This window comes from Dermochelys coriacea, chromosome 2, assembly GCF_009764565.3.
Source record: "Dermochelys coriacea isolate rDerCor1 chromosome 2, rDerCor1.pri.v4, whole genome shotgun sequence".
NCBI lineage: Eukaryota > Metazoa > Chordata > Testudines > Dermochelyidae > Dermochelys > Dermochelys coriacea.
In genome coordinates, this window is record NC_050069.1 from 217,701,481 (window position 1) to 217,724,815 (window position 23,335).

Sequence of the window (23,335 nt, forward strand, 5' to 3'; positions counted from 1 at the left end):
GTTTTTAAATAAGATCTGTTTAAGCAGACTTTTCACTTCTCGGTATTGGGCGCACAAAACCTACAACTTCTAAATTACTAAGTTTGTGGCCAGAAATGAATGGAAAAAGAAAAATCAGAAGCAAATCTGCCATGTACAGTTTCTCAGCTGATCCTCAGAAGTGCAAGCTGCTGTTAGAGTGCTGTGACTCGCTGTATCCTTGAATGGTACGAAAAGACAACATCCCCAGCTGTGCTAGAAATCAAGTGCAGATCTGCATGGCATTGGGGCTGGATAGGGTAGCACCCCACAGAGACCCATGTTCCTGTTCCCTTACCAGCTACCCAACATGGCTACTCTGGCTTTGAGTCTTTGTGGTTTGTAACTCACTATTTGGGCTGTGTGACTTGTCAACTAAATCTTATGTAAAAAGAAAAGGAGTACTTGTGGCACCTTAGAGACTAACAAATTTATTTGAGCATAAGCTTTCATCAATGTTTACCAACACTACAGAAAGAAGATTCTGGGTGGACTCCTCCTGAAGGTCAAAACAACAGACTGGACTTTAACAGAGTGCTTCCGCCGACGTACACAGGCTGAAATGGTGGAAAAGCAGCATCACTTGGCCCATAACCTCAGCCGTGCAGAACACAATGCCATCCACAGCCTCAGAAATAACTCTGACATCATAACCAAAAAGGCTGACAAAGGAGGTGCTGTCGTCATCATGAATAGGTCGGAATATGAACAAGAGGCTACTAGGCAGCTCTCCAACACCACTTTCTACAAGCCATTACTCTCTGATCCCACTGAGAGTTACCAAAAGAAACTACAGCATTTGCTCAAGAAACTCCCTGAAAAAGCACAAGAACAAATCCGCACAGACACACCCCTAGAACCCCGACCTGGGGTATTCTATCTGCTACCCAAGATCCATAAACCTGGAAATCCTGGACGCCCCATCATCTCAGGCATTGGCACCCTGACAGCAGGATTGTCTGGCTATGTAGACTCCCTCCTCAGGCCCTATGCTACCAGCACTCCCAGCTATCTTCGAGACACCACTGACTTCCTGAGGAAACTACAATCCATGGTGATCTTCCTAAAAACACCATCCTAGCCACTATGGATGTAGAAGCCCTCTACACCAACATTCCACACAAAGATGGACTACAAGCCGTCAGGAACAGTATCCCTGATGATGTCACAGCTAATCTGGTGGCTGAACTTTGTGACTTTGTCCTCACCCATAACTGTTTCACATTTGGGGACAATGTATACCTTCAAATCAGCGGCACTGCGATGGGTACCCACATGGCCCTACAGTATGCCAATATTTTTATGGCTGACTTAGAACAATGCTTCCTCAGCTCTCATCCCCTAATGCCCCTACTCTACTTGCGCTACACTAATGACACCTTCATCATCTGGACCCATGGAAAAGAAGCCCTTGAGGAATTCCACCATGATTTCAACAATTTCCATCCCACCATCAACCTCAGCCTGGACCAGTCCACACAAGAGATCAACTTCCTGGACACTACGGTGCTAATAAGCGATGGTCACATAAACACCACCCTATATCGGAAACCTACTGACTGCTATTCCTACCTACATGCCTCTAGCTTTCATCCAGATCATACCACACGATCCATTGTCTACAGCCAAGCTCTACGATATAACCGCATTTGCTCCAACTCCTCAGACAGAGACAAACACCTACAAGATCTCTATCGTACATTCTTACAACTACAATACCCACCTGCTGAAGTGAAGAAACAGATTGACAGAGCCAGAAGAGTACCTAGAAGTCATCTACTACAGGACAGGCCCAACAAAGAAAATAACAGAACGCCACTAGCCATCACCTTCAGCCCCCAACTAAAACCTCTCCATCAAGGATCTATCCTGAAGGACGACCCATCACTCTCACAGATCTTGGGAGACAGGCCAGTCCTTGCTTACAGACAGCCCCCCAACCTGAAGCAAATACTCACCAGCACCACACACCACACAACAGAACCACTAACCCAGGAACCTATCCTTGCAAGAAAGCCCGTTGCCAACTCTGTGCACATATTTATTCAGGGGACACCATCATAGGGCCTAATCACATCTGCCACACTATCAGAGGCTTGTTCACCAGCGCATCTACCAATGTGATATATGCCATCATGTGCCAGCAATGCCCCTCTGCCATATACATTGGTCAAACTGGACAGTCTCTACGTAAAAGAATAAATAGACACAAATCAGACGCCAAGAATTATAACATTCAAAAATCAGTCGGAGAACACTTCAATCTCTCCGGTCACTCGATTACAGACATAAAAATGGCAATTTTTCCAGCAATTGGAAAAACTTCAAAAACAGACTCCAACGAGAGACTGCTGAATTGGAATTAATTTGCAAACTGGATACAATTAACTTAGGCTTGAATAGAGACTGGGAGTGGATGAGTCATTACACAAAGTAAAACTATTTCCCCATGTTTATTCCCCCCCACCTCACCCCCCACTGTTCCTCAGACGTTCTTGTCAACTGCTGGAAATGGCCCACCTTGATTATCACCATAAAAGGTTTTCCTCCTTTCCCCCCTCCCCTTCCTGCTGGTAATAGCTCATCTTAAGTGATCACTCTCCTTACAGTGTGTATGATAAAACCCATTGTTTCATGTTCTGTGTGTGTGTGTGTATGTGTATAAATCTCCCCACTCTATTTTCCACCAAATGAATCCGATGAAGTGAGCTGTAGCTCACAGAAGCTTATGCTCAAATAAATTTGTTAGTCTCTAAGGTGCCACAAGTCCTCCTTTTCTGTTTGTGAATACAGACTAACACGGCTGCTACTCTGAAATAAATCATACGTGACATTCTTTTTGACTCCCAAATGACAAAGCACTTTCAAGATGTATCGGCAAGTTCAGTTCAGGCCTGGATTGCATGCACAGTCCCTGCGCTTTTTCCTTTCTGTGGGCATTCTTGCAAACAGAAGCTCTTCTTAGCCGTGGTGCCTACAGAGGACTTGGGAAAGTGATGTGCTATGACTGCTGTGCAGCATGCTTCCATTATCTCCTTCTTAGCTTCCATCTGCTTGTTGTATCCACATGTTGTTTCTTGTCTTATGTTTACACTGAGCTCTTTGGAGGAGGGACTTTCTTTTTGTCATGCATTCGTACAGTGCCTAGCACAATTGATTATTATGGCCCCCGAGTACTACTGCAGCATAAATAGATATATAATAAATGATTGTAACAATATATAAATGGTTTACAGAACGTGAATGAAAGCAGTTGTGAACATAGTCAAATCAAAGTTTTTATTCAGACAAATAGCCCCCACCATTCATATTTCTCCTGCTCTGCTGGGTACCATCCACTTCTTTGACATTCAATACCATTGAGGACATTCAGTACATTATAAGATTGTGTCCCTTCTTTTTAAACACAATTTTTTCCAGAGGAAAAGGTCTTTAAAAGTCCCCCTACCCAAGAATGTTTATTTATATCATTGATTTGTTTATGGTAATCCCCCAATATGCCGTGGCTTTCCAGACACACAGGAATGGATGGATACTTGCCTTGGGGAGCTTAGACTTTTGGACAGACAGACATCAGGGAAGGGGAACAACAAAAGCGATTTTATATGCTGAGCAATAAGATTCACTACAGGCTGCTTTCAGGAGAAAGTAAGCATACGGTTGTAAAAGAAGAATCGGTTTTTAAGCTACTGGATGTGAATAAAAGCTGTTGAACCTAATACACTTTCTATATTTTAAAAGAAAAAACCTATATCCTGCGTTTAGCCCCAGTATGCCAAAATATAGTCTAGAGGCATTATGACCGAGTTGTATAAACCCTTACAAATAAGATTTTGCACACTAGAATTGCTGACAAAAGCTCAAATGGTGATTCGATATCATAATAATACTATGGCTTTGAAGCCATTATTAGTTATTGTTAAATCAATTATTCTTTTTTTCAGTGTTCTGAATCTAATGGAATTTGGATGGCCACAGGTTTTGAATTAACAAACTTACAGTGTATGAAAGATAGATGACAGGGTTTCAGTATATATTTACTGCATTATCATTTTTTGTTTAAAGAACTCAGCATGTCTCCTCTGAGCTAAGTAACTTCAGCATTCTACATTTACCTCTTATTTTTCGTGGTTCCTTTCTTTGTGATTGATGTGCCCTACTTGACTTGATTTCACACACACAAGATGCTTCAATATACAGATTTCCTTGGGTGGCAGGGTTTTGACAGCCACACATTTAATAGCTATTTGATGACTGGATGAACGTTAGGGTCAGAGGACTGGTAGATTTTGTTACAGCTAATTAAGCAGGATGTTTGGAGAATTTCCAGCTGCTGCACTTCTGCAGGAGAATCCTTACAGTCCAGGGATTCTCAAACTTCTGCATTAGTGTGGGCCATATCTTAACCAGGATTATTTTGAGGACCACCTCACATATATGTGGAACTTTGGTAATCTTGTAAGAATCCTATGGCAACCAAAGGAATTGTGTATGTAGAAAAGTCATATCAGGACAGCTTTAAATGTATCTACAATGGCTTTTAAATGAAATTTAGCAGCTATACGCAAGGAGTAGAGGTAGCACTATATGACCAACTGGCCATCAACATACTACCAACCAGTGTCCTGTGGATGCCTATCCACTGACCCCCTGCTGTGGTATATAACTGAGTTTCTGCCTTTCCCAAGAATGAGCTTGTGATAAATCTTATCATACAAATCTCCTGGAGATGCTGTGTTGGATGGTATAATTTCTACAGATGGAGCAGATATCAAAGGAACATGTATGTCTAATCCAAGCAATGCAATTATTATTTATAGAACAAGGAGCCAATAAAATTCCCCAGAAGACTTTCAGACTTGATAGCATTTCCACACCAGATTTGTCCAGAGATACCAAGATAACTAGGATGCAAGCTTTATGGAAAGTAAAACAAACATGTCTGTACTTATTTAAAAGAGGATGAAATCTAAGTTAGACAATGTTAAGCAGCATTTAAGCACTTGGATGTCCGAGAGCCACATTTTGAACATGAGCTATTCTGCTTGGCTGAAGTTTGGTGAATCTGTGATTTCTACCACAGCCTCCTCTCCTGAAGTAGGGACAGGCTTCAGGTGTCATATTAACCAGTTCTACCTGCAGTGTGCAAATAGCAACCATATTGAACCTGCAGATCAGACAGTCCCCATTCCCAAAGATCTTACAGTCCCATTTGGATGGATTTTATTCAGAGTTTTAAAAAAGCTGAGCTGACCAGCTGCGAGCCGTTGTGCCAGTTTCGCTTTCAGAGTCACCTCTTGGGTGAAATCCTGGCTTCTCCGAAGTCATTCGGACTTTTGCCAGGAATTTGATGGGGCCAGGAATTCACCCTTTATGTGCAACAGTAGAATGCACAGAACAATTGAGACAAGCTTAACAAGAGCATTGCAAACAAAATGCTATGATCCATTCTGCTTTATTGGCAACAATTTCTTTATTCTTAACTCCTGCTCTCTAGGGTCTCATTCTTTTTTATTTCATTTGGTTTATTACGACTCCCAAGGATAGACATGTAAGAGGGAAGTCATTCATTGCTCCTTTAATTTGGAGCTATATTTTTGCTTCTACTTTCGGCCTGCCAGCCTGCACAGCACCCCTCCTTCTGGCCAGGAAGAGAGGCTCCATGGCCTCCTGCAATAGTTACTGACCATCCACTCAGATAGGCTGGTTAGAGATACTCTTCTGAGCTCAAAGCAGTCTGATGGGTCTTTGTGTTCTCCGCTGGCGCAGGGGGCATTCAGAGCAGAGCATTGTCAGGCCAGGTCACTCCCTTTTTTCTCCTGCTATGAACCTTATGAATGTGCAGCCTAGCAGGAGATGGTGGCACTCAGGGGATATGCCATTTCAGTGCATCGTTGGTGACATAGTCAATTTTATTTTTATTGGTTTTACAAAGTCATCAGCTACATTTTAAATATAAGGCCCTAACGTGCTGGCCTTACTTCAGTTGCAACCTACTCTATGAATAGTCCTATTGTTTTCCCATGGGTTATTCATGGAGGCACTTAAGGATGTGCCTAACATCCTGGTTCAGTTAGGCACTTAAGGATGTGCCTAACTTTAAGCATGTGAGTGGTCCCATTGGCTTCATGTACGTACAAATTTAATTAACACTTTTTTTTAAAAAAAAAAAGGAGCATCAGCAGCATGGAAGCATGTCCTCTAGAATGGTAGTTGAAGCATGAAGGGACATATGAATGTTTAGCATATCTGGCACATAAATACCATGCAATGCCAGCTACAAAAGCGCCATGTGAATGCTTGTTCTCACTTTCAGGTGACACTACGAATAAGAAGTGGGCAGCATTATCTCCCGTAAATGTAAACAAACCTGTTTGTCTGAGTGATTGGCTGAATAAGAAGGACTGAGTGGACTTGTAGGCTCTAAAGTCTTACATTGTTTTGTTTTTGAATGCAGGGGTTTTTTGTACATAATTCTACATTTGTAAGTTTAACTTTCATGATAAAGAGATTGCACTACAGTACTTGCATGAGGTGAACTGAAAAATACCATTTATTTTGTTTTTTTACAGTGCAAACATTTATAATAAAAAAATAAAGTGAGCACTGTACACTTTGTATTCTTTATTGTAATTGAAATCAACATATTTGAAAATGTAGAAAACATCCAAAAATATTTAAATAAATGGTATTCAATTGTTTAACAGTGCTATTAATTGCACGATTAACCATGATTAATTTTTTTAATTGCTTGACAGTCCTAGAATAATTAAACAGCATCATGTAATTTGAGTGACCAAACATGACTTTTTTTTTTAGATTTACACACACACACACACACACACACACACACACACACACACACACACTAAAAAGAGCACTGACCTATATGCTCTCCGCATTCTTGACATAATACACCAAAATTAATTCCCAAACAGCAGCATAATTCAGTATAACCCACTACCAGCAAACCATGAAACTCAAAAAATCCAATTACCCTTTGCCCCTTTTAATACTGAATTGCCAAAGGTCAAAGAGAACAGTTTGCAACTGAACCATAGGGTGAAAGTTGTCTGTATTCTTCTACAATACCACTTACACATTAACAGAAATCAGGTTCATTCACAAATGGAAAAAAGGGCTAAATTCAATGACTCTCAGTCACAACAAATAACTCAACCAGTTCTAATCTCATCTATGAGAAATGTATGTGAAAAACATGACAGATGCACTCTGCATTCTTAGGAGTGTACATTTGGGATATAATAATATTTGTTTTAAGGATATAGAATGACGTACATTCCCACAGCTGTACTGCAGGACACAGCAGCATTTTGTGCACCCATAGGGCAATGAAGGCATAACCTCCCTTTTAAAAATGGTTAAAAAACATCAGTGAACCTGAACTGGACCACAAAATCCAGACCCCTTAAAACTTTGCAGACTTACAGATCTGGATCAGAACTCTGTGGTTCTAGTCCCTCTCTATACAAACTAACAATACAGCACACGATTCACTGCCTCATGAAAGGGTCAGAGAATTTATATTAAAAAATAAATACTGAAAGTGATAACCAATCCAAAGAAATGGACACATTTACACAGTACATTTCATGAAAGAAGTTCAAGGGAATATCTGTAACCAAATTGTCACCTGGAAGAAAAAAAAAAAAAAGAACCCTCCCTCAACATTGTTTTCCATGAGAAAGGGAAAGTGGGGAGTTTTACCAATGCAAACCAAACCCTCATGCGGAAAGTTTACATAATCTAGGTGCTTGTGAGGGCTATATTGTCCATTAGGGACATTGCTGAGACTTTCTGACTCATCTACTGTCATTCCAATCTCTCTCTAATGCAGACATGCTGGCTGCATTAGATGGATATGCATGGGTCAAACTATTTGGAAATTATTAAACATTTGGCCCAGACCAGTATGGGAGTATTAGTTATTATTCAGTCTCTAGATTTGAACCATATGAATAATGCTCATCCATAGAAAAACACAACAAAACCATTTCCATAGGAAACCCAGCACAGCACCAACACAGCATCTACCTTAATACATGTCCTGGGCAGAGAGACAAAGGAGAGCGGCCCGGTTCCTTTGCAAAGAGAGAGAGAGACCCACACAACCAAACACAGTGCTCCTGATGGGGCTGAGACAATGAGCTCACAAGGATCTGTGGCAAAGGAGCAATCCTACATGCTATACACAGAGAGGCAGTGACCTCATAGAGGCCTGTTGCATAAAAGCAACGAAAGACTTCTCTGCTTAGCCAGGCCCAGGATACAGTAAATAGCAAACTAGTCTGTGTGTTTCAATTACAGTGTGGTTATGCTTTTTGATTCCTACATATTAGTCAATCCACACAATCAGAAGGTTAACAAAGCTACCTCTTTGTTTCACATTTAATATATGTATTTTTAGAGTTCAGGTACATTAACTATACTGTATTTTCATTGTAATTTCTCTATCATTAGTTAACCTGGCTATATAAGTTAGTGGTAATTATAGTTATCAAAAATAATAACTACAATGTATCTACAGTCACTGCACTGTTAAGTGCAACTCTTATCCCTTTGGTATGTATGCTTACACTCCAACTCACTTATTATTCTAATTCAAGCAAATATAGGAAGCCAAAGCATTCTTGTAGAAATAGGGAGATTGTTTCAAGCACAGTCAGGAAGGCTTAACACTTCTAAAAATAAATACACCTTCTGTTTTTTCCAATATACTGGGATCAAGTCACCTCTCAATTTTCTTTTAATAAAACTGTACAGATTGAAAAGGAGTACTTGTGGCACCTTAGAGACTAACAAATTTATTTGAGCATAAGCTTTCATGAGCTACAGCTCACTTCATCGGATGCATGCAGCAGAAAATACAGTGGGAAGATTTATATACACAGAGAACATGCAACAATGGATGTTACCATACACACTGTAACAAGAGTGATCAGATAAGGTGAGCTATTACCAGCAGGAGAGCGGGGGCAGGGGGGACTTTTTGCAGTGATTATCAAGGTGGGCCATTTCCATCAGTTGACAAGAACGTGTGAGGAACAGTGGGTGGGTGGGTGGGGGGAAAACATGGGGAAAGATCCACTTCCTGGACACTACAGTGCTATAAGCGATGGTCACATAAACACCACCCTATATCAGAAACCTACTGACCGCTATTCCTACCTACATGCGTCCAACTTTCATCCAGATCACACCACACGACCCATTGTCTACAGCCAAGCCCTACGATACAACCGCATTTGCTCCAACCCCTCAGACAGAGATAAACACCAACAAGATCTCCATCAAGCATTCTTACAACTACAGTACCCACCTGCTGAAGTGAAGAAACATATTGACAGAGCCAGAAGAGTACCCAGAAGTTACCTACTAGAGGACAGACCCAACAAAGAAAATAACAGAACTCCACTAGCCATCACCTTCAGCTCCCAACTAAAACCTCTCCAACGCATCATCAAGGATCTACAACCTATCCTGAAGGACGACCCATCACTCTCAAAGATCTTGGAAGACAGGCCAGTCCTTGCTTACAGACAGCCCCCCAACCTGTGATATATGCCAGCAATGCCCCTCTCCATGTACATTGGCCAAACTGGACAGTCTCTACGTAAAAGAAGAAATGGACACAAATCAGACGTCAAGAATTATAACATTCAAAAATCAGTCGGAGAACACTTCAATCTCTCCGGTTACTCGATTACAGACATAAAAGTGGCAATTTTTCCAGCAATTGGAAAAACTTCAAAAACAGACTCCAATGAGAGACTGCTGAATTGGAATTAATTTGCAAACTGGATACAATTAACTTAGGCTTGAATAAAGACTGGGAGTGGATGGGTCATTACACAAAATAAAGCTATTTCCCCATATTTATTCCCCCCCCCCCCAACTGTTCCTCACATGTTCTTGTCAACTGATGGAAATGGCCCAGCTTGATTATCACTACAAAAAGTTTTTTTTCCTTTCGCCCCACCCCCGCACCCTCTCCTGCTGGTAATAGCTCACCTTACCTGATCACTCTCATTAGAGTGTGTATGGTAACACCCATTGTTTCATGTTCTCTGTGTATATAAATCTCCCCACTGTATTTTACACTGCATGCATCTGATGAAGTGAGCTGTAGCTCATGAAAGCTTATGCTCAAATAAATTTGTTAGTCTCTAAGGTGCCACAAGTACTCCTTTTCTTTTTGAGGATATAGACTAACACAGCTGCTACTCTGAAACCTATACAGATTGAGTTCTAAGTCTCACTGTAAGGCGTTTTCTCCAGTCCTCAAGTCATTTTGGGGGCTCTTCTCTACACTCTCTCCAATTTTTCAACATCCTACACGTTAACTCAGATTTTCACTGCCGGGAGACAACACACCATCCTGTCATCCTTGTGTCCCTTCCAGAATTCTTGGTCCACTCTTTTTAGGATGGAGTTTCTAATGACAATTGCTTTCCTTCTCAGGAAGATTAAAGAACCTCTCTTCATAGGTGCTCACTTCATACTTTAAAGGACACAATGGAGGAGGTCAGTGCTCAAGAAGTACCAGAAGTGCCATAAAATGACCTTCTGGCTCCCAAAGAAAGTGCTAGAATGGTATTTCAGAGTGTTGCAGTGTGACTCAAGCAGTGGCAAGGACATCCATCAGGTACATCCTCTGGAGCCTTCTATTCCAGTCCTCCAGAAAGAGATTCCTTGATGGTTGACTTGATGAGTATCTGATAGTGATTCAATACTTCTATCTGGGATGAAAGCCACCTGGTTCTCTTTCCCCTCTTTGTCACAAACTGACAGTTGGTTTCTTCAGTTTCTCCTCTCTCTAGTTCTCTAATTGCTGATCCTTCTTTCTATTGTTGGCTTTCTCCTTTGAAAAAGACTTTTGCACAAATATCTACACAGTTAGCTTAACTGAATGAATGTATTGGATATTGTTGCCGTTATGTACTGATTTGGGAAATGAATTAAGTGGAATAAATCTATTTCAGAAACACCACGTGCATTTAAAAAAAATCACTGATTTTCATAAGGAATGTAAAAAGAAAAGGAGTACTTGTGGCACCTTAGAGACTAACAAATTTATTTGAGCATAAGCTTTCGAAAGCTTATGCTCAAATAAATTTGTTAGTCTCTAAGGTGCCACAAGTACTCCTTTTCTTTTTGCAAATACAGACTAACACGGCTGCTACTCTGAAACCTGTCATAAGGAATGTATTATCTTAAACAAAAAAGCGTAAGACGACAGGAACTCTCAATGATTTCTATTCAACTGCTTTAAAAAATGTATCAATACAGTTACACTAATCTGATCACAAAAATGTTAGGGAAAGCAATATCACATTGTTGCAAGTTTTAAGTGTTTTAGATACATAATTTAATTAAAAGTGACAAAGATGTGGAAAAGAGTTTCTGAAGGTGGCTGTCTGGCTGAGTTCCTGTTGAAATGTTTACTGTTTATCCTAATTCTTCTAGCATTTATTGTATTATTAATAATATGCTAGGATACCTTTGAGCATTGGATAGGTCTTTTTAAATCATTTAAATCTAAACAAACAGTAAATATTGGTGTTAGTATAATAATTCAAGAACTTATTAAATTTCACTCTAACAGCATCAAGATCAAGAGCACAACTGGTAGCATGCGTCAGACATTTTATCTAGGTCCCTTGTGACTATATGGCCTTATTCTGACAGGTACTGGGAACTCTCTGAAATAAGTGGAATTGGGGAATGTCAGCATCCCTTGGAGTTAAGCTTTCTGACACAGCACGTTTTCACACTCTTCCTCTGCTGTCGGTAATTCTCTGTAAAACCTACTGACAAAGTGCGTGTCAGTCCCCTCTAGTGCTGACAACCTGCTACTGCTATCAGTTACTTCATTAGCTCAAGTGGATGGAAAGATTCCAGCCCTGTTGAGGACTCATGTGGGGTCAACATAATGCTACATGATGGATTTTTTTATCCTATGACGTTACACACAAAAAGCTATGTTAAAGGAATGTCAAGGTTGCAAAGTCGAGCACTAAAAAGTTAGGAAATGTCAAAATTAATATTGTGTTTTCAGCCTTTATTCAACTCCCTTGTTTCTATTCATGATACAACCTTTAATTGCATGTTCACCACTTTTTTCCACACAGGGACCCTGCTTCATTCAGTGCACAGGATGGCCAGTGTATAACAATTTCACCAAGTTCTAGGTCTCATTACACTTGACACTTTCAGTATCTGTAACTCCATCATGCATGAATGGCAAACTTGAAAATGGGGGGACCAGAATGCCAACATTACCTTATAATGAAACTGGGACTGCTAGAATAGGGAGGGAGAGGCCTCCCAGAGGGGGATCTTAAATTTTCTATGAAGACAAGTTCTAATTACATTGTTCTGTATTTGCCAACGAAAGATAAGAGTAATTTGCTGAAGGATATTTTTCCTTGTAGGAAACTTTCAAATCATCTTAGCTTACCAGAAATAATTACTTAATATGGACAATTCTCTAATGATATAATAGGGCCCTAATTTGTCTTATTTACTTGTAGGCTTTTGAACAACACAAACTGAAGTAGCATTTCAGTACAGACCAAAAATCTTTCCATCTTCTATAGTTTGGAAATTCTCTAGACATATCATGAGGAGAACCATAGTCAAGACTTCCATATGTCTAAGGCCTTTAAAATTAATGATTTTGTCAGAAGATTTACAACAAGTCATTGGTTCACAACTGACTTTAATTCACAGCTGAACAATTCTTGTTCTGCCTATCTGTGTACCTAACTGAAATCCATATAACCCTGTGAACATCAAAGTGCTTTTTACAGCTCCATGGCAAAGGGCAGTCCAGAAATTAGTTTTCTGTAACCTGATAGCCTCAATGGCCTGACCTGGCACACCTGCAAAAACCAACTTGTTTTTATGAGCATCATGCTATGCCAACACCCTTATTTTTCACTCCCTGAAGACATCTCTGGATTTGTTTACAAAGTTCCAGTCACATAGAAAAACAAAAACAATGAGGAGTACTTGTGGCACCTTAGAGACTAATAAATTTATTTGGGCATAAACTTTCGTGGGCTAAAACTCACTTCATCAGATGCATGGAGTGGAAAATACAGTAGGAAGATATATAAAACAGTACATGAAAAGATGGGAGTTGCCTTACCATGTGGTGGGATCGAGACAATTCAATTAAAGTGGGCTATTATCAACAGGACGAAAAATCACTTTTGTAGTGGTAATCAGGGTGGCTCATTTCAAACAGTTGACAAGAAGGTGCGAGTAACAGTAGGGGGAAATTAGCATGGGGAAATTAGTTTTTAGATCTTGTAGTGACCCATTCACTCCCAGTCTTTATTCAGGCCTAATTTGATGGTGTCCAGTTTGCAAATTAATTCCAGTTCTAAAGTTTCTCGGTGGAATCTGTTTTTGAAGTTTTTTGGTTGAAGAATTGCCACTTTTAAGTCTGTTATTGAGTGTCCAGAGATGGTGCAGTGTTCTCCGACTGGTTTTTGAATGTTATAATTCTTGATGTCTGATTTGTGTCCATTTATTCTTTTGTGTAGAGACGGTCCAGTTTGACCAATGTACATGGCAGAGGGACATTGCTGGAACATGAAGGCATATATCACATTGGTAGATGTGCAGGTGAACGAGCCCTTGATGGTGTGGCTGAAGTGGTTAGGTTCTATGATGGTGTCCCTTGAATAGATATGTGGACAGAGTTGGCACCAAGGTTTGTTGCAGATATAGGTTCCTGGGCTAGTGTTTTTGTGGTGTGGTGTGTAGTTGCTGATGAGTATTTGCTTCAGATTGGGGGGCTGTCTGTAAGCGAGGACTGGCCTGTCTCCCGAGGTCTGTGAGAGTGAGGGATCGTCCTTCAGGATAGGTTGTAGATCCTTGATGCGCTGGAGTGGTTTTAGTTGGGGGCTGAAGGTGACAGCTGGTGGCGTTCCGTTACTTTTGTTGGGCCTGTCCTGTAGTAGGTGACTTCTGGGTACCCTTCTCGCTCTGTCAATCTCTTTCTTCACTTCATCAGGTGGATACTGTAGTTTTAAGAATGCTTGATAAAGATCTTGTAGGTGTTTGTCTCTGTCTGAAGGTTTGGAGTATAGTATAGTATAACAAGAAAACAATGCTTAAGGTAACAAATGGAAAGCCAAATTTCATTCTCTCTAGATACAGCAAGACTGACCATTGCTTTAGTTATTCATTCACTAAAAACTATAGGCCCTTTCTGAGAAAAACATTTTTTTTTAATTCATTGCTTGCAGAGATAGGATTCTTCCATCCCTAATATATATAGTTTAGATTGTTTACAAAATACTTCACCTTTTTAGAATACCTCCACACAGTTTACCAAAAAATAATAAATTTTGCAGCTCCCCTCCATGACATGAGGTACATCTTAGTCTTCCTTATTTATAAATCAGAGTCAGAGTTTAAGGCTGGAAAGGACCACTAGTTCATCTAGGCTGACTTCCTATATACACAGGCCACAGGCCACCACCACCCATTAGCCTCAGCATCGCATCCTGCCTCCACTCTTCACGCTCACTTAATTCTTTCCTGGCCCCTGCCACTGAATGCCTCCATGCATTAAGCTGTGCCCTATCAGTGCGGGAGGACTGCATGAGCTCAGAAAACATGTCATCGCGAGTGCAGTTTTTTCGCCTTCTAATCTACGATAACCTCAGGGACGGAGATGATAGGGGGAGCGTAAAAACAATCTACGCTCTACGATTCTGGGGGGACTGCATGGTCACCTCTGCTGCTGAGTTTGCCACGCTGACCAAACAGGAAATGAAATTCAAAATTTCCTAGGGCTTTTCCTGTGTACCTGGCTAGTGCATCGGAGTTCAAAGAGCTGTCTAGAGCAGTCACAATGGAGCACTCTGGGATAGCTCCCGTAGGCCAATACTGTCGATTTGGGTCCGCACTACTCCAAATTCGACCCAGCAAGGTCGATTTTAGCACTACTCCCCTCACTGGGGAGGAGTACAGATGTCAATTTTAAGAGCCCTTTAGGTCGGCGGAACGGGGTTGGTTGTGTAGCCACATTGCTTATAAAATCGACCTAACCTGAGCAAGAACCGGCCAGCCAAGCACCCGAGATAGAAAATGCTTGGTGCCACCTCAGAGCCCTGGCCCACCCCACCCAACCTCCCCATCTCCACAATAGCCATCCTGGATACTTCAAAGGAAGAAAACAAAAAACACTCCTAGAACACACTGGGGGAAACAATTCTCCTGCTGGTGGACAGGAGAAACCCTGAAGCATGAGTTTTAGTAGGAACATAACCCATAAAATCAGAGCCCTGCCCCCAACTATCAAAAGCAATCCTGTCATACAATTGCACTCATAAATTTGTCCCGCTCTCTCTTAAAACTAATTAAGTTGTTTGCCCTAAATGGGGGAAACGAAGCATTAGAAAAAGTTAGGTGACTTATCCAGGTGAAAGAACCAGGAATAAAACTCAGGAGGAGTCCAATTCTCAAGATTCAAGTAACAATTGTGACTTCTATAAGAGAATTAACAATGACCTGTGAGAGGGAAATATGGGCCCAGGAGTCCTCAGCCTAGTGCCCCACTCCAGCCATAACCCATGCTCAATATATTGTATTAACTGTTGACTTCAGTTTAAAATCTGAATTTAGGTTTCGTCAAAGTGGTCAGGTGGACAGCTCTGGAAAATGAAGTCCCCCTGTTTAGAGATAGGCTTAAACTTCTAGTTCCATACTTTGTGGAGGTCCCAATCTGAACTCTTTCCCTGATGCCCATTTCTTCACAGAACAAGCAGAGCATGGGCACAGGGAGCAGCGTAAACTTCTCCTCATTGCTCAAATAAGCATCGGTCTTGTTTTAGAAGAGCCACTTATGAGGGAAACAGGATAAATCATTCTCAGTTGATTCAGTCCTTAGCCTTTCCATCTGTCTTACATGGGCCCCATTATTATAGTATCATCATTACTCCAGACTTACACCAATGTAACTCCATTGACATGAAAGGAGTTACTCTGGATTTATGCTAGCATTATTCGGAGTAGAATTTAGCCCATATTTTCCTGCATGAAGAAACTGACCATGTTCCATTAATACCAAAGAAAGAGGTTTTTGCAGCACAGACATGTCTTATCAAGTGAAAAATTGCTACCCTAGAATTTAACATCAAACCAAAAGAAACAAGAAAGCAGTGATGAAATGAAGCAAAGAATTTTTCAAAGTTAAAGGGGCTCTATTTTTTTTTATTCCTGAAGATTTTTAATGTTCAAAAATACCATTCCCACTTCAAATGTTTCATGTTTTGCATTGTATGAGCCTTGCTCTGAACAGCAAAGTGTGTCTGATAAACAGGATGTATGTTTTCTCATGAAGTTTGCTGGTAAAACATGGTCTTAGTTATTACCCTTTAACTATGGGGCCAACCTACTTCGATAGTCTAAGGTACTTTAAGCAAGAAAGTTGATTTTTTTCCCAGCAGCCACTTCCCTTTCAATGAGACATCCTTGGCAGGCTTATCTGCATGACAAAACACAAAATGAAAAACACACCTAACCCAATCCAACCTGCCTTTCTCAGCCAAACACCTCCATGATGCCAATGGCAATTTTGATGTAGTAAGAATTGCAGGATTGGGCCATTTAGAATCAGTGTAGTGCTGCTTAAAAAACAAAGACATTCTCAATAATCAGAGTTCATTTGGCAGAGAAGTCAGAAGAAAAAAAATAGACTGGAAATGAGAAGTTTTCTAACAGGCAAAGTATTGAAGTCAGAGGTATGAAAGTCACAGTAGCTCCTGGGCTAATGCACAACCTTTGGTTGGGGCTGAAATAATTTAGACCTTATTATTGCATGTGATGTTACAAACTGTGAAATCATGTAATAATGTATGTATGTTAATATGCAGTTTTCTGAAATAGCCAATTATATTTGAAAGTCAACAATCCAACTGTATATGAAGTCAGTCTAATAGAATGCATAGAAGAGACTATTAATTATTATGTACATGAAATAATTTCTTGTAACCTACTTATACAACTTTCACATAAACTAAAGATACTTTAATGAGCACCTCAGGGCTCATGATGCAGTAGTGTGGCTAAGCAAACATCTTTAAAATATTGTCCAGATGTTCAAATTGTCATAGAATGCCATGATACAGATACACCATATCATTTTGTCTGTTTTATGTAAATAAAGAGCTTGAGCTTTCTTGGTGCACTCAAAATTTCTAAGTGTGCAAGAGTAATCAGAATTAGGCCCCAAATATCCAGTATCTCTTATTCAGTAATTACTGAATAATATTTACAGAATTGGGGGGATTCATTTATATAATTTTATATCTACACTAGATATGAAATGTGATGATTCCCCTTATTAGAGTTGATGCATTACCTTAGTTAGAAGTTACCAAGCAGTGTTGATCTGGCTTTGATAAATTACCATGTACTTACAAAAAAAAGAATGCCTATTCTTTAGGTTCTGTTTATAAACAGTGTCAAGTTGGTGTCATTTATTTTTCCTTGCCCATTTAAAAAAATAGTCCGTCCAATTAGTTTTTATCATCATAGTCCTGTGTCAGCTTTTTGGAAACACAATTAATAAATTCTAAGTCATTGATAATCACCCTTCACACACACACACACACACACACACACACAACACCCCACCTTTCTAGCCAGTATTTCACTATGTCAAGACAATCCCATATCAATGTTTACTTTTAAGCATTTAATTTTTTAAATCTATTTAAATTTTCAAAATTACAGGAAATTATAGGGGTCAGACAATAATTATTTAATGACAGCAGACATTGAGATTCAAAAAGTTAAAAGATTTATAACTGTTAAAAACACAAAATTGTCAACATTACATGTCAACATATACAAAGAAAATGGCTTTAAATCAAACTCTAATAAGTTCTCAAGCAATATTTTTCTTACTTGCCCTATCTGTAAATTTTGAATTGTATGAATGGAAATTTTTTTGTTCGTTTGCATGTGTATGGTGAAATCAATCTTTCACCTGGATGCAGTTTATGAGATAATACAGATTCTGTCTTCCTTACTCAAGGTGAGTAGTACCTTATTCCAGAATAAATCCTGAGTAAGAATGGCATGATGGTCTTGCAGGATACAATGGCCTAACTACAAGCACCAATGTCCAACCACACAGAAGGGTACATGGAAACAGGGGAAAGTAAATGGCCATGGATGAAATAACCCAAACTGGAAAATTATAAAAACAGCCCCAGGCCAGCTCCTGAAAATCCATATTACAATCATTTGTTTATGGGAGAGTCTATGATTATATGAAGCACAGACCTTTATCAATGTTAATGCAAGCCCCAAATATTTTGTTTTATTTGTTTGTGAATGAAAGAAAGAAACCTGATTCTTCTCATTTCAGGAAGAGGGTGATTACAGAAGAATAAATATCACCACTTGCACAGTGCTTAGGAATAGGCTAATAGACCTTTACATAGTTTGTGAGTCCTCTAGTATTTCTCACTGTGTTAGGTGTTTTAGAAGCCAGCTTAAAACAGCCAGCAGGAGGATACAAGTAGCGAGGCCTTGCATGTTGTGTAGATTTGGCCCCACAATGATGATGTGGTTAATTCATATTATATGTGTTGTGCAAGAGCAAAAGTCACTTCCCATCTCCAAACGGTTAGCTTCCAACTTTCTAGATACCTGCTCAACCTCTTGCCATTCTTTCTAAGAACCTCCTGCCCAGCAATCCATTCTTCACCTACTCAAGCCCAGCTATTTAGACTTCCCTTTCCTCCAAGATGCCTACTCTACCACCACCCCACTCTCAGAAACAGAATCTCACACTAATACATGCTCCTTCCATCCTAGAACTGCTTCAATATTTGCTTCACCTCCCTCCTAGCTCCCACACTGTCCTGCCATCTTCCTCAGTACCACCCAGAACCTGGAGCCCCTCCCCAAAAGGCAAAGCTCATTTTCTCACCTTGTAGCCTTCCTTCCATGCTACATGAAAGCTGACTCTGTGGATTAGGGGATTCTTTGCAGGAGATATCAAAAGTGGGATTTTCAAATGTACTAAGAATTGATCTAACTCTGCTCCCACTGAAGTCAAATGATAATATTCCCATTGACTTCTAGGGGAGAAGAGTCAGGTCAACAGTGAGTGATTTTTAAAAATCCCATTCCAAGTCTTAAAGACCTACAAGCAAAGGTGGGATAGGGTTGGAATGGGGCCTATAAGGGCAATCCTGGAGAAAGGATCTCTGGATTGCAGAGGTGGGGACCTATAAGTTCATGCCATTACAGAATACAATATTAGATTTGCATCTGACTAAAGTATATCTTTATTATTAGTAGTGACTTTTCTAGTGAAGTTATAGTAAAAATGTATTGTGTTTTTATTGAGGACTCAAGAGATCGCTTAGCCAATGAAAGAGGTTCGGACTCACATTCAAAGAAATTATAGGTGTCATACATGTAAACATCTCATCTAGGATCTAGTTAATGAAGGATACAGATTGCAAATGCTCAAGGGAATCTATTAGCAACAACATCCTGCTGTGAGGATACCCAGTAAGGTAACAGGATTATTAGTAAGAAACAATAAATCACGGATGTGTTCCAATGGTTTACAACATACAGAGAGACAATTATGGTAACAACTGGGCTGGAGGATGTCAAAAGCCTTCAGATACAGAATAACAAGGAAAAATATCCTCTCCACAAGTCTAGCAAGTGAAATGAAGGAGCACAGTTTCCTGGTCTGCCCGTTGATAGGTTTTTTAGGAGATGATGTTATATCAGTTGTTTTCTAATCCACAGCAATCCCTTTTAAATTAGTGAATTTAGGCAGGGGGTTGATAATCCTGTGTTTCCTTGTTAAACATTATCTCATTAGGGTTGTTAAGGCCTAAAGTCAGTCAGGAGTTGTGTGTGGATCCAGGATTTATTACTCTTGAAAATTGCTTGTGAAGGTTGTTTTTCCCCCAGTGGTTATTCCTCAGCATACTGGGAGGCGGGTGGTGGTGGGACTCTGGAGAGCCAGTGTTTGATTCCTACATGAACATCAGAGAAGTCTTCAGTAAGGGTCAGATCCAACTGTCACTGAAATGGGTGGGAGACTTTCCATGCACTTTAATGAGTTGGATCAAGCCAAGAGAGATATGTCGACTAACTCCACACACCTGCTCTTGCTCACAGTATTCCCTCTCTTACCATGTTAGAACAAGAGTCTGTGATATCCCCAACCAATGCTACTTATTCTTTACTACTACTAGTTCTTTGGGTTTTCCCCTCTTTGTGGTGTACTCTCAAACAATGGAAAGCCAATGGGAATTGGATGCCTGACTCCTCATGGCACCTTGAAAATACCAACCCTCTGCTTCTCAGAGGGGTAATGCTTAATTCATTAATGTTTAGTAAACACTTTCTGATCCTCAGAAGGAAGGCACTAGATTAGGACAAAGTATTATTGCTATATGGCCTCAATAGCTTAGAGCAAGACTTGTCTGGATGTTGCACAGAGAATTCAGCATTTGGCTATAAAGCTTGTAGTCCTTCTGTACATTGGCTCTGTGAACTCCCTCCTGTTGAAGGAAACCACATCACAATGACCAGGCATTTGCTATCATCTTACCTCTTAAAAAAGGAAGAAAAATTTTTTTGGTATTATTTTTAACCCCCGATGATATATATAAACAGTATTTTTTTAAGCTCTGAGAAGCAAAATATTCAGGTTTGACAGCATCTCTTCAATGATGTCCTTTCTAAAATGGTCCTAAGGGACAAAAACTACTATTGATTTCTTCCAGAAGCTCAGCATTTCCATGAACAGGAAATATACCCTTAGATGGTCTGTTATGAGCAACTACCCAGTGCCAGGAAATTTAACATATTAGTTAATGCCCTCCAATCCTGAGGTATAGGAGGTTAGATAAAAAAGGATTCTTAACTTATTTTCCCATTCCCATGAAATCTTTATTTTCCTTTTTCAATTGCAATGCAGTGATTTTCTTTAAAGAATTAGTCTCTCATAAACAAGTATATTAGTAAGTTTTTCTTGTATTCTTTTGAGCAAAATGGGAGTGTAGCTCAGTAAAATGAGATAACAAATGCTCTCCCCACATTCATTAACTGGTTAAAACTTTTTTTTTTGTTCTCTGTGAGACATAACTGCCTGGTGAATAGTGAGGTAACCATGTTGTTTAGCATTGTAACTGAAAATATTGAGTAAAGCCAAATTTTAGAGCTTGTGGCAATAGAGTAGCCCCCCAATTTGGGGGACCAGAAACATCTCCAGTGATCTCAATTTTTTTTAAAAAAAAAGTTTAACCCTTTTTATTACAAAGATGATATAAACTGATCAATAGTGTTGCAAGCTTTCCACTGATTTTTCCTAAAGATCACAAATTACTTCAAGTCTGTCCCTAATAGCCACTCACAGGCAGCTTTTGAGATCGATGAGGTGATGGCTCCAGGTGGATCAATTTTGCTGGGAACTCCAGACCACTTCATAACTGTTGGGGAGTTGCTGTCTGGGCTCCCTTCCAGAGGACTCTCATGCTGCCTTGCTTGTGACATTGAGAGTCAATAAAGCCTTTCTGCCCTATCAATACACTGGGGGATGATACCAGGGAAAATGAGTTTCTGCAGAGCCAACTGTCTCCCTGTAAGATCAGTTTTTTCCCCAGCTGACCAATGGCCAGCAAGACAGATTGGAGCCCTGCAGTAACAACAGCACTCTCCCAGCTGACTGTTCCAAAATGGAAGTGCTACAGGAGACCATGGGTGGCAATGTGGGCAGGAGGATACCTCCTCACTCCTCCCAATATATATACACATTATTATGTTTATGTTAGGGACCCATCTCATTCTCTCTTTTGCAGCTCTTAATATTGCCAGTGCACCTCCAAAATTTGCCTTATGAAACTCTCATTTTCTAAATCAAGGGTCATTCTGCTCGAACTATCAATAGCATTGATCTGAAGTTCTGCTCCTAGATGTGACTCTGTTTTGCATCGAGGTCCCTGTCAAGCCAAAATGGGGGCATCATAATAACCTAACTGAAATCCAGCCATATTGCTTTATTGTGTACCTTCCAAATTACTATGCCAAAACACACAGCATTTTTAAAAATAGAGAATGAACTAGCAGAGTTTTTCTTTTAATATATTCAGGTTTTTTCCTTGCAGGTTTGCTGGAAAGATGCTACAGCTCTAAGTGACTTAGGGCTAGATCCTGGTCCCATTGAACACAATGGTAAAACCACAGAGTTTTATGAAGTCAGGATCAGCTCCTTAGGCAAACCCATGCAATACACAATCTTAGTGCAGTAATAGGCATTGGATAGGTCTGCAAGAGGATTGGGTTGAGGAAGGGATCTCTCCCTCTCCAAGGCCTCAGACCAGCTTCAGAGCCACTCAGTAGCCATTACTGCAGTCTTGAGGCTACATTGGTTCCCACAATCATTACAGGTTCCCCTCTCTCGGCCAACTCAAACTTCATTCTATCTGCCCTATGGCTAACTAGCCCAAAGGGAGAACTGAACTCAGTGCTCACATACTGCAAAATCCTGCCCCTTTCTCTTGCACAGTGGAACCATACCATAGTGGAACATCTGCAACTACACATTTGCCTTCAAAAAAATACATACAGCTTGTCTCAGGAATTATCACACAACACACCAACTTCCCCCATCGAGTTTGCTTTGTATGGCTAGTGCTTTTCTATCTAAGGGAGGCATATGGTCACCATTACCATAGCATATGAGCAATTCAGTCTTTCATGCATATATCCTTACAACACTCCTGTGAGGTAGTGAAGTACGGTTCTCCCCCTCCCCCCGCCATTTTACAGATGGGTAACTGAGGCTCAGAGAGACTAAGTGACTTGCCCAAAGTCTCACAAGAAGTCTGTGATGGAGCAAAGGATTGAATCCAAGTCTCCCAAGTGCTAAGCTAATGTGCAAATCAATGGAGCATCCTTTCTTTTGCTATGCCCTTGAAACAAAGGGATTTGTCATGACAATGTCCTTAGACTTTCAACTAGACAAAAAGGAATACATCTTCATCCTAATGATAGGAAAGTCTATTGAAGAAAGCTAGTTCGTGGAAACCTTCCAAAGAGCTACAATAATTATCCAGTGATTTGGCATTGGTAGACATTAGAATTTAAAATCTTTAATAACTAACTTTGGCTTATTGGGTTTCCTATTTGAATTTATAATTTGTATAAAGGATGTGTTTGTTTTCTGTTGTGACTAACACACAGTTCCTCTGCGATTCTCACCTGAGTATCCAATCATGTTAGCACCCCA